This window comes from Phacochoerus africanus, chromosome 7 (assembly GCF_016906955.1).
Source record: "Phacochoerus africanus isolate WHEZ1 chromosome 7, ROS_Pafr_v1, whole genome shotgun sequence".
NCBI classification, from domain to species: domain Eukaryota; kingdom Metazoa; phylum Chordata; class Mammalia; order Artiodactyla; family Suidae; genus Phacochoerus; species Phacochoerus africanus.
Window position 1 is genome coordinate 15,354,729 of NC_062550.1, and position 16,985 is coordinate 15,371,713.

At 35.3% G+C, this 16,985-nt stretch overlaps 1 protein-coding gene and 1 pseudogene across 1 annotated transcript in view; one reads left to right on the plus strand and one right to left on the minus strand.

Annotated features, from left to right (window-relative positions):
- CRY1 (cryptochrome circadian regulator 1) overlaps positions 1-16,985 on the plus strand; it is an 87,711-nt gene that overhangs the window by 39,321 nt on the left and 31,405 nt on the right. The gene's annotated exons all lie outside the window — the stretch shown is intronic.
- On the minus strand, positions 9,749-10,906 carry LOC125131603 (40S ribosomal protein S8-like; annotated as a pseudogene).

A 16,985-nucleotide genomic window follows, 5' to 3' on the forward strand; every position in this document is an offset into this window, starting at 1 on the left:
AAATAAAATTTTGAAGCAACTTAAATATGGGGACTAAGACAGCTTGAAGTAAAAGCATGGAAAAAGGTATATCATGCAAACACTAATAGAAAGCTAGTATTACTTTAGTAATATCAGATAAAGTAGATAAATTCATAGTCACAGAGGACAATACTAATGGATTTAGTGACTAATGGAACAAGCAGACAAAAAAAAATTAGTATTGTTATGAAAGGTTGGAACAATGTGGTTAATATCCTTGACTTAATTCACATATAATAGAGCATCTTTTCCAACACCTGTAGTATACATATATTTTTAAAAGCATGTCAAAAGTTTAACAAAATTGATTATATCCTGGCTCATAAAGCAAGTCGCATATTTCACAATATTGAAATAACAGAGACTATGTTCTCTAACCACAATGAAATAAGTTCAGAATTAATAAGAAAAAGATAATCAGAAAATGCCTAATTACTGATAATTAAGCAATATTCTTATAAATAATAAGAAATTACAGTGGAAATTTTAAAATATTTTGAACTAAATGATAATGACATGTCAAAATTTGTGGAATATCTAGCTAAAGACATTTATGACCCTAAATCGTACAGTTGAAGACTGAAAAATCTGAGAACTAAGTGTTCCTTTCTAAGAAATTGAAATACAAAAATCAGAAAAAAATTAAGTGAAAGGGAGGAAATAATGAATATGAACAAAAATTAAAACTGAAAACACTGTTTCCACCTCTTTAAACCAACAGAATAAAACAAAATCTCAAAAGCTCTTCATCCTGTATTCTTCCTATCTCCATAAATAAAAATTTTATTGTATCATGTGCTCTGAATTTAGAATCAACCTTGACTGCTCTCTTTCTCTTATTCCTTACACTTAAATCTATCAGGTGGTGTTATAGCTTAGACCTTAAATGTATGTCCAGGATCCAATCACTTTTTATTCCCTTTTTTGATTACAGGCTGACCTCTTAAGCCGTCATTACCTATATAGGTGCTGTAATTTCTTAATTGATCTCTGTATCCCCTCTCTTAGTCCACTTTTTCATAAGGTAATCAGATCACCCTGTAAAACCTTTGTCACTCTTGTTCTCATATTCCTCCATTGACTTTCCATCTTTTTTTTTTTTTTTTGGCATAAAAGCCAAAGCAAGCCGTTACAATGGCCAAGGAAACTAAATAATTTGCTCACTTTGTCTTATTTTCTGCCCTCTTCCTGTCCCTCACTGGGCTGCAGTCATACTGGCCATCTTGCTGTTCCTCACACATGCTATTCAATTTCTAGGTCATTGCACTTGCTTTTCCTTTCCCCAAATATCCAGTTGACTTACTGCCTCACTTTAGAACTTTATTCACGAAATATACGTATCACTTTATTCACGAAATCTTCTTTTTTTTTTTTTTTTTTTGCCATTTCTTGGGCCGCTCCTGCAAGGTTCCCAGGCTAGGGGTCGAATCGGAGCTGTAGCCACCAGCTTACACCAGAGCCACAGCAATGCGGGATTTGAGCCGCGTCTGCAACCTACACCACAGCTCACGGCAATGCCGGATCCTTAACCCACCGAGCAAGACCAGGGACCGAACCCGCAACCTCATGGTTCCTAGTCTGATTCGTTAACCACCGAGCCACAATGGGAACTCCACAAAATCTTCTTTAATCAGCCCATAAAACAGTGATCCCTTTCTTACGCATGTTTGGCACTCTCTATTTTTCTCTATAGTATGTGGCTGGCACATAGCAGACACTCAGGTGTTTGTTTGTTTTTGTCTTTCTAGGGCTGCACCAGTGGTATATGGAGGTTCCCAAGCTAAGGATTGAATCGGTGCTGAAGCTGCCAGCCTACACCACAGCCACAACAACGTGGGATATGAGCTGCATCTGAGACCTACACCACAGCTCAGGGCAACACTGGATCCTTAATCCACTGAGGGAGGCCAGGGATTGAACCTGCATCCTCATGGATACTAGTCAATTTTATTTCCACTGAGCCATGACAGGAACTCCAGGTAAATAAGTTAATTCATGGTTGGAACCATTCAAGTGGTTATTACCAATAGAGATGTGAAAATAATATCCATGTGGAGAAGAACTTTCCAAACCTGTTTCTTTCAGGATGCAATGCTCTGATTCATCTATTTTTGTTTTGGTTTGGTTTTGACTGAACTACAGCATGCAGAAGTTCCCAGGCCAGGGGTTGAACCTGTGCCACAGCAGTAAACAGCCATAGCAGTGACAGTGCCAGATCCTTAATCTGCTGAGACACCAGGGAACTCTTTGTTTTTATTTTGGAATAATTTTTGGCTTGAAGGAGAGTTTCAGAAATAATACAGAGAGTTATTATATACCTTTCAGGCAGTATCTCAATGTTAATACCTTGTATAATCATAGTACAATTATCAAAAGTAAGAAATTAGCATTGCTACAATTCTGTTAATGATACTACAAATTTTATTTGAATTTCACCATTTTTTCCACTACTGTTTTTTCTGCCCCAGAGTCTGGTCTAGAATTCTCTATTATATTTGGTTGTCATTTCTCCTTAATTTCTTCTGGGTGGTGACCATTTCTCAGTCTTTCCTTGTCTTTCAAGATCTTGAGACTTTGAAAGACCTAGTCAGCAGCATTTAGTAGGTTGCCCTTTAATTTGGACTAATCTGATGTATTCTCATGATTAGATTGAGGTTTTATGTTTTTGGAAAATACTGCAGAAGTGTTGTGGCCTTCTCATATCAGGGGAGATATGGTATCATGTGTGTCTTCCTGCAGTACTACCTTTGGTCATGTGGTTAAGATAGTGTATGCCAGAGTTCTCCATTGTAAAATTACTATTTTTTCCTTTGTCATTAATATTTTGGAAGAGATATTTTGACTAAATATTCTCTATCTCTTTATACTTTAGACATTAATTTTAGTATTCATCAGAGGCTCCTGCCTGAAGCAATTATTATGTACTATTCCAATAATGATTTTTTAATTCCTTCTCTATTAATTAGTTGGAATTCTTATGTAATGAAGGCTTGTTCCTTATCCCCCCATTTAATTATTCAATAATTTATTTATAATAGTGTGGATTTATGAGTATTTGTTTTATTCTCTGAGTTATAATCTATTACACTTACTGTTTATTTTGTTTAAATTGTTCCAGCTTTGGCACCCATTTTATTTTTAGACATGCACACATCATATTTCTCTTGAGTACTTCCTTACTTTCTGGCGCTTTGAGATGCTCTAGTTCCTTTTATATTTTCCTTGCTCTGCCCTGAAATCAGCTGTTGCTCTGTGGAACCCTGGTTCTTCTTATTGGAGAAGGATGTTTAGAAACCAAGACCTGGGTACCTGTTTCATTTTCTATAGCCTTTTTTCTTCCCTGGCACTCTTTTTTTCTTCTTCTTTTTCGTAGTCCTACCACCATGAAAGCCTCCAAAAAGCTTGAATTAGAGGAAAATTAGCATTATTAGAAGAGAATTTTCTGATAGGACTATCAGAAAACCAGTGTATGTAACTTTATCATTTGCTTTTGTACATGGGCTGAACAGATTTTATTTAGTTCCATTTTAATCCTCGAAAGCCTAAAAGTGGACTTTTAAATGTGATAGTTGCCTATCCTCATAGTGTTACAATACAGTGGTTTCTAAAAATACACATGGAATAGTAAAAGTCTTAGATTTCAAGTACCTTTGTGATTTGAGGATTAGGGACCCATAAATTACATAGCCTTATACTAGTGTAAGCTAACCTCAGAAGTTAAAATATACTTCAAGTGAACACTGACTTAAAACTTTTGTCACAAAGTACTATGATAGATACTAAAAGATCCAGGTCAGTCATATCTTTGTAAAACTTCAGAGATCCTCCTTAGTGTAATTTCCTTCGTTTTGTATGTCATTTAATAATAGAGACTTCAGTAATACAGTGTAATAATTACTATAATAATAAATTTGTGTGTTTTATTCTCATTGAACTTAGAGGCTCCAAGGACTAGAATTCTGGTTTTATTTTGTTGTTGTTGTTCTACATAGATGCCCAGATAGTGATAGAATGTGTGAATGAAGGAATTTACCACATAATATGTGATTCTACATTTTATTAGACTACAAATAATTAACTCTCAAATATCTCTAAAGAGAGTAAACATTAATATGAATCTAAATGAGTCTGTTTACCAAATAAGAAATGGTAGGATAATACTTTGGGTTCATTTAGTTTCACTTATATTTCTCTCTCTAAACATAGAACGAGTTCTGTGTGTAGTTTTATAGCATCTGTAAAGAAAAGACATTTCTTTTTTTTTTTGTCTTTTTGCCATTTTCTTGGGCCGCTCCTGCGGCATATGGAGGTTCCCAGGCTAGGGGTCCAATTGGAGCTGTAGCCACCGGCCTACGCCAGAGCCACAGCAACGCTTGATCCGAGCCACGTCTGCGACCCACACCGGCGCAGCTCGCGGCAATGCCGGATCCTTAACCCACTGAGCAAGGCCAGGGATCAAACCCGCAACCTCATGGTTCCTTGTCGGATTCGTTTCCACCATGCCACAATGAGAACTCCAAGAAAAGACATTTCTTATGTTCAACTGTGAAATTAATGGGATATGTTTGAGGTCCATGACTGGTTCATAACTCACTTAGTAGTAGTTGAATAAAATTGGCCTCTTTTGTTAGTGAGGATTGCATCAGACTTAAGATTCTCAAATTTAAGTTTGATTGTTCTGTTACCTTCTTTCCATTTTTGACCCTTTTACCATCTCACTCCCTACTCTATCCTTCTTTGTTTATTCTTGATTTTCTGTCCCACCAAGTTTTTGCTTCTTTGTCCCATACATTCTTCCTTCTTTCTATTAAATGTGCCCTTACTTCTCTTATGTGTCATTGCATCTTTATCCTGTTTATCTGTCCTCCTTCCTTCCCTTCCTTCCATCATTCTTTCCATATTTCCTTCTAGAAATACACACATCTATTCTTTGCTTTTATGTATTCGGACCTCATTCCATCCTTTTTCTTTTTCCTTTTCTCTCTCCAGCCTTTTTTCTGTCCTTCTGTGATCATGTCCTTCATGTCCTTCTTTGTTCATTCAAAGTGAAGTTCCTTTCTTCCATCAGTTCTTCTTTTTCTTTATGTAGTTGCATGACTGTCATATATGTACTGTTGAATTCCAGTTTTATGTTTTCCACCCATACTTTTACCTTGAAACTCACATCTTACAATCCCACCTCTTTTGCTATATTACCTCTTGAATTTCTACCCATACCAATTTACCTTCTTGTGAGCACTAAATAAAATCTGTTCAGTCCATGTACAAAAGCGAATGATAACCACTACAAGGTTATTTTTTCTCCACATGCTCTTTAGCACTTGCTATTTCTTGTCCTTTTGATAATAACCATTCTGACAGGTGTGATGCAATATTTCATGGTGGTTTTGAAATTTGGAATTTCCCTAACAGCTAATGATGATGAACACCTTTTCATGTGCTGTTGGCCATCTGTATGTCTTCTTTGGAAAAATGTTCATAACCTCTGCCATTTTTAATTGGATTTTTGTTGTTGTTATGGGTTCTTTACATATTTTGAATATTAACCCCTTTAAGATGTATGATTTGCAAATATCTTTTCGTGCAGAATCTTTTTAGTTTGATGTTCCTTTTGTTTGTTTTTGCAGAAGCTTTTTTGTGCAGAAGCTTTTTAGTTTGATGTTGTTCCTTTTGTTTGTTTTTGCTTTTGTTGTCTTTGCTTTTGGTGTCAGGTTCAAAAAATCATCTCTAATACCAATGTCTGGGAGCTTACTGTCTATGTTTTCTTCTAGGAGTTTTATGGTTTCAAGTCTTACATTTAAGTCTTTAATCCATTTTGCATTCATTTTTGTGTATGGTGTAAGATAGTGGTCTAGTTTCATTCTTTTGCATGCAGCTGTCTGGTTTTCCCAGCACCATTTATTGAAGAGACTTTCCTTTCTCCATTGTATGTTCTTGGCTCCTTTGTTATAAATTAGTTGTCCATATATTCAGGGTTTCTTTCTGGACTCTCAATTCTTTCCATTTATTTGTGTGTCAGTTTTTCTGCCCATAGCCTGCCATTTTAATTACTATAGCTTGGTAGTTTGAGCTTTGTAGTTCTGTTCTTTTTTTTCCCCTCAGGATTGTTTGGCTGTTTTGGAGCTTTGGTGTTTCCATGCAAATTGGTATTTTTTATTCTATTTCTGTGAAAAATGTCATTAGGATTTTCATAAGCATTGCCTTGAATCTGTAGATTGCTTTAGGTAATATAGATGTTTTTAACAATGTTATTCTTCCAGTCTGTGAGTATGGTATATCTTTCCACTTCTTTGTGTCTTCTTTACTTTCTTTCAATAATGTCTATAGTTTTCAGTGTATGAATGTTTAACGTTCTTTTAAAAAATTTTTTCTATTTTATTTTTCTCTGTATTTGTGGTGTTTACCCATCATCATTTCAATTGTGATGTATTTGTGTTGTTTTTCTCTCTTCTTTTTTTATTTGGTTGGTTAACCAATGATTTATCTAATTCATTACTTTTCACAACCAACCAATTCTTTAATTGATGTTGTTATTGGTTTTTTTCTTTACTATTTGTTCCTGCCTTTGCTTAAGTTAGTTTTCTTCTCTGAGTTGATTTGGTTTTTAATTTTTTTTGATAACTGGCAATCTGTGTATAGTATATTTTTTAATCAACATGTTAGTTGATATACAATATTATATGAGTTACAGGTGTACAGGTCTTTCACTTTCTTGGTTAATTTATTCCTGGAGATTTTATTCTTTATTTGAAATTTTAAATGAGATTGTTTTCTTTTCTTTTCCTTTTGGCCTCACCCACAGAATGTGGAAGTTCCTGGGCTAGGGATCACACCTACTGCCACAGTAGCAATCCAAGCTGCTACAGTGACACTACCAGATCCTTAACCTGCTGTGCCACTAGAAAATTCCTTGTTTTCTTAATTTCTCTTTCTGCTAGTTTTTTGTCAGTGTGTAGAAATGCAACAGATTTTAGTATATTGATTTTAGACCTGGCAACTTTTTTTATTTATTATGGTTTTTTTGTGAGGTCTTCAGAGTTTTCTATTCATATGTCCTTGAGAAAATGACTTATCCTCTTTATGTCTCAGTTTCCTCATTTGTATATGAAGGAAGCACCTATATGAAAGGGTTGTTCCATGTACACCTGTAAAGTTCTTAGTCCAGTATCTGATAACACTTTCTAAATTGTCTTCATTGTCATCATCTAACATGCAAACTTCATGACACTAGGCACTTAATTTTTTTAATTGAAGTATATTTGATTTACAATGTTGTATTAGTTTCTGATGTACAACACAGTTATTCAGATATATGTGTATGTATATATATATATATATACTTTTTAAGATTCTTTTCTATTATAGGTTATTATAAGATATTTAATATAGTTCCCTGTGCTGTACAGTAGAACCTTGTTTTTATCCAGGCACTTTAATTTTTTCTTCTTTACCCCAGGGCCCACAATAACGTCAGTAGGATCTCAGTAAATTTATGATTCATAATCTGATGGATAGATTGTATTATCTGACTATCACTTTTTGTGGTAATGTCAGTATGGGAAAGATCTCGACCATTGGCCAAACCTCAGACAGACCTGTGTGACATGTGCTAGGTTGTAGATTTGACGAAGATGAATGAGGAGGAGAATGGGACTGGGATGGAGGCAGGAATGGATTTTTCAACATTATTAGTTTTATTTTTCACAGATGAAAATAGAGACTTATTAAATATTTTTTCACAAGCTTTATTGAGATATAATTGACTTGTAACTAGTCCTTTTCTGAAGGAGAGAAATTTCAAATAGGACTCATAGACTTCTGAAAAGCATTACACATAGATCTGGGAGAGCACACTTTTGAACACATGTTGGACAGATTTTGTTTAGTTACATGTAAATCCTTTAAAGCCTAGAAGTACATATTTATACTTGATTTTGGCCTAACCTGGTAGAGTCACAATGCAGTGGTTTCTAAAATTAAACAAGGAGTAAGAGTTCTACATTATAAATAGCTTTGTGTGATTTTTGAGATCAGAGAGGCTTAAGTTACATATGTATTAGTGTAAATTGATTCCAGAAATTAAGTGATTAACCCTTTAAAACTCTGTTTTTAATTCTAATAATTTCTCTGTGTATTTCCTTTCTTATATGTTGATAATATTAATACTCATCTCATCTATAAATAATTATGCTTTTATTTCTTCATTTCCCACCCTTATACCTTTTATCTCTTGGTCTTTTTACTACACTTGTTAGGCACACTAGTACCAGGTTGAATAGAAGCAGTAACTGGCATCCTTGTCTTCTTCCCAATAGTGAAGAAAGTGCTTTCAACATTTTTACCATTAAATATGATGTTTTCTGTACTTTTGTGGATGCCCTTCTTAACATTAAGGAAGTTACCTTCTAGTCCTAGTTCGTTGAGGTAAAATGGATATTGAATTTTAGTAACTACTCTTTCTACATCTGTTCAGTTGGTCATATGAAATTTCCTTTATTCTATGAATGAGGTGAATACATTAACCAATTTTTAAACATTAAACTAATCCGGGAGTTCCCGTCGTGGCGCAGTGGTTAGCGCATCCGACTAGGAACCATGAGGTTGCAGGTTTGATCCCTGCCCTTGCTCAGTGGGTTAAGGATCCGGTGTTGCCGTGAGCTGTGGTGTAGGTTGCAGACGTGGCTTGGATCCCGAGTTGCTGTGGCTCTAGTGTAGGCTGGCAGCTGCAGCTCCAATTCGACCCCTAGCCTGGGAACCTCCATATGCCGTAGGAGCGGCCCAAGAAATGGCAAAAAGACAATAAATAAATAAATAAACGAATCAACTTTCTGTGGATAAACCCAAGGTGATCATGATGTATATTTTTTTAAGTATTTCTGTATTTGGTTTGCTAACTTGCTCATGATGTATATTTTTAATATATTACTGTATTTGGTTTGCCAGTATGCTTGTGAATGAGATTGCTCTGTAATTTTCTTTTTGTACTGTCTTTGTCTGATTTGGGTGTTATGGTAAATCTAACCTCATAAAGTAAGTTGAAAACTGTTCCCCTTTTTGCCTGTCTTCTATATGAAGTTAGAATCCTCTGTAAAATTAAAACTGTCTATTCTATGAATGCTTGGTAGATTTCATCTATAAAGCTGACTAGCTGTTGTGTTTTCCATGGTAAGATTTTTAACCACCAATTCAATTTCTTTAATGGCTGTGGGACCATTCATGTTCTTTTTTTGCTCTTGAGTTGGTTTTGGTAAGTTTTAAATTTTTTCTTGAGTCAGTTTTTTTAAGGAATTTATTCATTTCATCAGTTTTCAAATGTATTTACATAAAAACTTTCATCCTATCTTATTTTTATTTAATCCCTATAATAGCTGATATTATATCTCCTTTTTTATTCTTAATATTGCTTATTTTGCCTCCTCTCAGTTTTCCCCTTATTTTACCTTGTCACAGGTTTATAAGTGTTTCTTCGAGTGATAAATTTTGACTTTGTTGTTTCTATTATATATTTATGTTCTATTTTCACTAATTCTTGCCCTTCATCCTTCTTTCTTTCCTTCCCTTTTTCCCTCCCTCCTTCCTTCCTTCATTCCTTCTTTCCTTTTTTAGAACAATAAGCACCTTTATTACTTGAGCTAAGATAGAAGGAAGGAGGATTTATTTGCTTTTCAGACCTATTTTTCCTCAGAACTCCAACTTCTTGCCTTCTAGCACATAGCTAGCACATGGCTCAGCTACAGTGCCCTGGTCTTGAAGTGAGGATGCAAGCATGGAACTGCTTTTCCAGAAAATTGCTGATTTTGGCATTCTTTTTCCTTTTATCCTATTTCTTCTGAATTTTCTGCGATCATTTTTTTTTTGTTTAAAATTTCTTCCTCCTCAGGAGTCAGCTTGGCTCACTTATTGCAGCCCAGGAGCAGTGCATAGCGGAGACTCCTGCTATTGTCAGAATGGTGTGCTATCAATGAACATGATGCAGATCCTCACCAGGGTCTTGATACTGACCAGTTCACTGTTGGATGCATTGTAGACAACATCAGTAATCCCTGTTTTACATGTACAACACCCTGAGGCCCAGAAGACCTTCCCTATGTCCAGCCTCAGTACTTCTTGTTTGCTCTCTGCATATGGACTGTATGTATGGGGTTGGGAGGGGGCAGGGTGTCAATCTTAATGTAGGCAGCAGGGATTCCCAGCTCATCCCAGCTCATACTGCTTCTTGTGATAGGGCTTTATCTTGCTCCTGGTCTTGCAATGCTTGTGCCCATTTTCCCAAGATATGCCCACTGTCCTGAGATATGCCCATTGCTCAGTGTTGGCTGGCAAGAGATCATTTCCTTCTTCATATTTTTTTAGGATTTATTTTGCCATTTCCCTAACTCAATTTCAAGTCTTTTTTTTTTTTTCTCTTGTAAGCATTTAAGCCTGTGTTTTTTCTTCTAATACCACTTTTTTTGTTGTTTTGCATTCCGCACATTTTAAATATGTTTTCTTCATTATCTTTCAGTTCTAGGTATTTTCTAAAATCCATTTTGATGTTCTTTGTCCCATAAATTGTTTAGAGAAGTGTTTTTTTAAATTTCAAAATGTGTGATTGATACCAATTCCTTTAAATTTGTTGAATAGTATTATTACCTAATTCAGGGTCAGTTTTCATGAGTATTACATGTTTACTTGAATAAATAAATATTCTCTGTTTACTGGGTATAATGTTCTCTGACTGCTTTGTGTCTTATGTTTTTGTCTTTGGTTTTGTGTAGTTTCAATATGATGTGTTTGATGTGAATCCTTTCTCTCTTTCTCATTTCTCCCTCTCTGTGTCTCTGCCTGTTTTAATCTGTTCTTCATTCCTTTTTTTATTTCCCCTCCTCTCCATCCCACCTTCCATCTCTAACCCTATGTCCCTATCTTTCTTACTTTGCTTGAGATTCATGAGCTCCTTAAATTGGTGTATTTCAGTAGTTCTGGAAAATTCTCAGTCATTTTCAGTCCTCTCAGATTAAATTGTCTTCTTGTGTATTTTATGATCGATTGATTTTTGGTAGAACTTTTTTCTGTGAAAATTGAAACATAGATTGAAGTTGAGAATCCAGAGAGGACTTATAACTTCTTTTAACAGTTATCTCAGACCACAACCAACCTGGGATGACTTTTTTTTTTTGTCTTTTTATCTTTTTAGGGCTGCACCCGTGGCATATGGAGGTTCCCAGGCTAGAGGTCTAATTGTAGCTGTTGCCGCCAGCCTACGCCAGAGCCATAGCAATGCCAGATCCAAGCTGCGTCTGCGACCTACACCACAGCTCGCAGCAACACCGGATTCTTAACCCACTGAGCAAGGCCAGGGATCAAACCCGAACCTTATGGTTCCTACTCATGTTAGTTTCCTCTGCACTACGACAGGATGACTTTACAATGATATGCTTGAAGTGTTTGGTACCATTTAAATTCCATGAATTTGCATCGAAATTTTACGTGGGGGGTGCACAAGAATTTTTTTTTTTCCTGTCTTTTTAGGGCCGCACCCAAGGTATATAGAAGTTCCCAGGCTAGGGATCAAATAGGAGTTGTAGCTGCCAGCTTACACCACAACCACAGCAATGCCAGATCCCAGCCATGTCTGCAACCTACAGCACAGCTTACAGCAACAGCGGATACTTAACCTACTGAGCAAGCCAAGGATAGAACCTGAGTCCTCATGGATACTAGTCAGATTCATTTCCACTGAGCCAGTGGGAACTCCCAAGAATTTTTTACTAAGATAAAAGTTTCTATGTAGTCTGTTCTCAGTTTCCCCAAATATTAACATCTTATATTACTACCACTTTTGTCAAAACTAAGAAATGTAGCACTAGCTAAATTCCACACTATTCAGATTTCCACTAGTGTTCTTTTTCTATCCCAGGGTTCCATCCAGAATACCACATTGGGTTTAGTCATATTTCCCCTTTGTTTCTTTTGTCCTGTGAAGTTCTTCAAGCTTTCCTTATTTCTTATGACCTTTTCGATTCAGAGTACTGGTCATTTATCTTGTGGAATGGCCCTCAATTTAGGTTTGTCTGATTTTTTTGTCGTCGTTAGAGTGGGGATGTGGTCTTGTGGAAATTATCATAAAGGTGAGATGTTCTTATCATATCAGGATGTACATGGTATCAGCATGATTGATTTATCACTGGTGATGTTTACTCTGATCATGTGGTTAAAGCGATGTTTGCCAGGTTTATCCACTGTAAAACTGCTATGTTTTCCCTTTCCATTCAGCGGTGGGAGATTTTGTTTTCTTTCAGTCCAGGCTGAGTAGAGACAGACAAGTTTCCTTCCTGTGCTATTCTGTCCTATTAGGATTAATGTCTTCTTTACATTTGAACTGTGGATGGAGCTCTTTGAATCCCAGGCTTTATCTTGAGGGTCTATTATTAGTTTCCTCTCTTGGGTGGGCCTTGGGCTTTATCTCCTGACCTCAACCTGCACTGTGTTCAAGGTTTCCAGGGCTCTGTAGAAAACGTCAAGGCTGAAGCTGACTTTAGTACTCTGCTTAGCCTCTTATGACTCCTTACTTCTGGGGTAGTCCAGTAAATTATGTTTAAAAGTTTCCTTTTGTTGTTTGTTTATTTATTTTACATATAGCATTTTTTATTGCTCAGTTACATTTGTAGTTGTACAATGATCATCACAACCAAATTTTATAGCATTTCCAACCCAAACCCCCAGCGCATCCCCCCAGGCCCAGTCTGTCTCATTTGGAAACCATAAGTTTTTAAAAGTCTGTAAGTCAGTATCTGTTGTGCAAAAAAGTTCGTTGTGTCCTTTTTTAGACATAGATGCCATATGTAAGTTATGGCATTTGATGTTGGTATCTCAGAAAAAAAAACACACACCACTACAGCCACAGCAACACAAGGTCTGTAACCTACACTGCAGCAGCTCCAGGCAGTGCTGGATCCTTAAGTCACTGAGTGGGGTCAGGGATCGAACCCACATTCTCATGGATAACTAGTTGGGTTTATTTCTGCTGAGCCACAATGGGAACTCCCCACATAACTTTCAAATATTCTACCAGATATTTCATGTAAGTGCAAAACTTACTCATAATTTTGAAAATCTAGAGCCTAAATCCATTTTTATATGTAAATACTAGTATTTTTCACACAGTTTTGGTATACATTGAGTGTTCCTGAAATATATTTGTTACTCATGTAAATCAAGGGAAGATTGAAATTTTTCCAGAACTTTACTAATAAGTCTTGATCAACATTACAGAAAATCACATTACCAAAGGCAATATCACTCATGGTATTTGAGTCACCTATAATACAACTGTACCATTCTGTTTTTGTTGCTGTTGAATTTTAAATGATTCTATATGTAGGTGTAGGCATCCAACTAATTCATTGTCTTCTTGTGTATATACAGATACTTACTTATGGGACAAAAATATTACTTTTTAAAATATAAATGACTTTCCCTTAACTTCTCCCATATATTACATTAGAGCATTATATTACTTTAAAACTGTGTGTATGAATGTTATATTATCCGTGAATTTTATTTCAGAATTTAAAAGAAGGCAGTGAAAACTATTTGCTATGAAAAGTGACATTGTGGCGTTCCCATTGTGGCTCAGTGGAAACAAACCTGACTAGTATCCACAAGGATGCGGGATCGATCCTTGGCCTCAGTGGGTTAAGGATCCAGCGTTGCCATGAGCTGTGGTGTAGGTCTCAGATGAAGCTCAGATCCTGCGTTGCTATGGCTGTGGTGTGAGCCAGTAGATGCAGCTCCGATTTGAACCCTAGCCTGGGAACTCCCATTTGATGCGGCCCTGCAGGGCGGTGGGGGAAGTGACATTGCGTCATGGTATAGGCCCACTGATGTATGAACCATTAGAGCCTGGCAAAATACAAAATTTGCTTTTAAAATACATATTTAATCCTTATTCAACATTGAACTATTCAGAGAAAGTGTATGTCACAGATACTCTGATAATTAGAGTAATGTTAGGTAAAAGCACTAAAATTTTGTACAAACCAGAAAAAAAAGTATATATAAACTTTATTCAATTTATAGAGACTAGTTGCTATTTATAATTTTTGAATCTCTAGTGAAACACTAATGTAGACTGCTTAATCACTGAGACTCTCCATTTTTTACTTTATTATAGTTAATATATCCACAAATTTACTTTTTAAAAATTTAACTCATTTGTTTCATGAGAAATGCTTTGCATGTGGTTTTAATGATCTTAATTTATATTCTTTAAAATGGAAGAGAAATGCTTTGCATGTGGTTTTAATAGATCTTAATTTATATTCTTTAAATCAGTCTCTAGGGTCAGCAATGAGTTGTTTTTGGTTTAGATATTCTAAGTGTAGTTTTCACTGTTGAGCATGTGATATATAAATTTTATAAACTAAATGAAGAACCAGATTGCTTTATTCTAGTATGATACATGGTAATTCATAATGTCTTGTTTTTAGCAGGAATGGGATTAGGTTGTATCTTACCATTCCCTTTTTTAGACTATTTTATAGACAGAACTAGAAATTCTAGTTATATAAAGCTGTTCTAGCACAGGCTGGAAAGTAGGTCATTGTTATGGGGAGTATACCAAACCGCCCACTGGTTGCTATAGCAATGACCTACTTTAAGAAACTATTTCTGTTGATTCATGTTGAAATCATCTTTTGGAACTAGTATAAGGAAATTCACTGCATGTAATTTTTTCTAACAGCAGTAAGGTAGTGATCTTTGGAGGTTAAAAAAAAATCCTTAAAATGTTTAATGTGAAGAAATATATTTTTTCACCTAATACTGCTTCAGTTTATTTTGAAGTGCTACAATTAGTATTGTAATTAAATAGCACCAGAATTGTACTGTAGTCAATAGAATTATGTAAAGGGGTTTTACTACCATTTGTTCTATTTAAAAATCAACCGGTTACATGTAGTTAATAATAGCATTATTAACTGAGCCTTCAAAGGGTTATGGTTTCAAAAAAAACAGTAAACCTACCAAATTGGGTAAGGCTTGAAAATACGTTCCAATTAAAATTGTACCTTATGTAATTTAAATGTATTATATTAATCATTCCATTCATTATTGGATTCCTGTTCTTTGGAACATGCATTTGAAATATATAAAAGTTGAAATTGGTGTGTTCTCTGGAACACATTGAATCTAAACTCTGACGGAACTCACTCTCTTCCCAGTTGAGGGTAAAGGATGAAATGCTAGGTTTTCTATAGTATCTTTTGTAATAACATTATTCCTTCAGCACTAAAAAGAAATCTTAAACTTTCAGTGAGTTCATACTTGAAACTTGGGATATTGGATATTTTATCTTACGGTATTATCAAGGAATTATATGCTTAGAGATTAGTTGATTCAAGGTCTTAATTACACTGTATCTGTCTATCTATCTAATCTACTTATCCATCCATTTTCACATTTGCCTTGTCAGTGGGAAAAATTTTCATCAGACTTTTTTTCAAAGTCACATTCAGAAGAAGTTAAGAGTTGGAGATGATTCTGTATAAAAGTGTAGGCATCCAGCTAATTCATGGTCTTCTGTTGTCATGCCCAGGTATTTACATATAGAAATACATGTTACCTTTTTCAAAACTAAAAATTTTTCCCAAGGGAGAATAATTATAACTTTTGCTTAATGAATATCTACTAATTACTGGTGATTTTATGCTGTTTCTAAGCCTTTTAGCAAATGTTTAGGATAGCTCTGTTGGTCATTTTCTCCTATATCGGATTTTTTCAACAATTGCGTAGGGCACATGATCAGATTTGTTTGCCAAATGTGGAAACCAAAACACAAGTAAAGAAAACCGTAGTTAGGAATGAGATACATATACTTAATTTGAAAACTGTCAGGAGGAAAAAGTGATGTATACATATATACATATACAGGTATATATGATTGGTGTGTGTGTGTGTGTAGTTGATAGCTGTTATATAAGGCAAGTCTGAAAGTTGCTCTAGGATGAGATACATTATGTCCTTTGACAGTTTAGGGGATGGAGAAATTACTTTCATGTGGAAGACTGAAGATTAGTAGAATATGCACTTGAAGAAATAGGAACTGGGGAAAGGTACTCCTGGCTGAGAGAAGAGCGTGGAGCAAATTCCAGGAGATTGAATGTGTGGGGAAAAGAGAAGTAGTTTGATTTAGCAGGAGGGAAAGGGGAGTGGTAGGAAATAAACCTGGGACCCTAAGTTAGTCAAACAAAATAACTTGTTCCTTATTTTATGGGGAATGTGTATTTGAAGACCTTTGTACAGGGAAGGTGCCTCAGGAAGGTTTGGTATTATGTATAAAATAGATTAGAGTGGAGAGAGATTGTTGGTAGGCAGATCTATTTTAGGGATTGTGGTAAATAATACTCATAAAAGATAACAAGCAGTATAATTATTGTAGCAAGAATAGAGGTGGTAAGGAGGGGACTGAAAAATAATAGATAACACATAATCATGCTTACTATGGGTTAGGCACTGTTCTAAGAGCTTCACATATATTAGTTTAATTCTCACAATACTGTGATATAGATCCTGTTACTATCTCATTTTTAACAGATAAGGAAGTTAGAGCTTATCAGGATTGAGGGATAGTAATTTTTGCTATTAATTGTTAAATTATGGGACATCTCTGCAATAGAATACTATGGAACCATGAAAATTGATGCTGTAGAAGAACATCTAGTACTTTGAAAAGATGTTCACTGTGTTTTAAACCATGTTTACAATAGATACAGTATTTCTCAGTTTCATTCTACTTTAAAGGAATTAACAATTTTATACCTTTTATGAAGTTTTTAAAAACTTTATTTTTAATTTTATACCTTTTAGGAACTTTTAAAAAGTATATGTTTCTTTCTTCTTTACCCCCACCTCAAACTCCCTTTCCCCAAGGGTAGCTATTATTAATATCTTGGTGAATAGCCTTTCAGTTATTTTCTTATGCA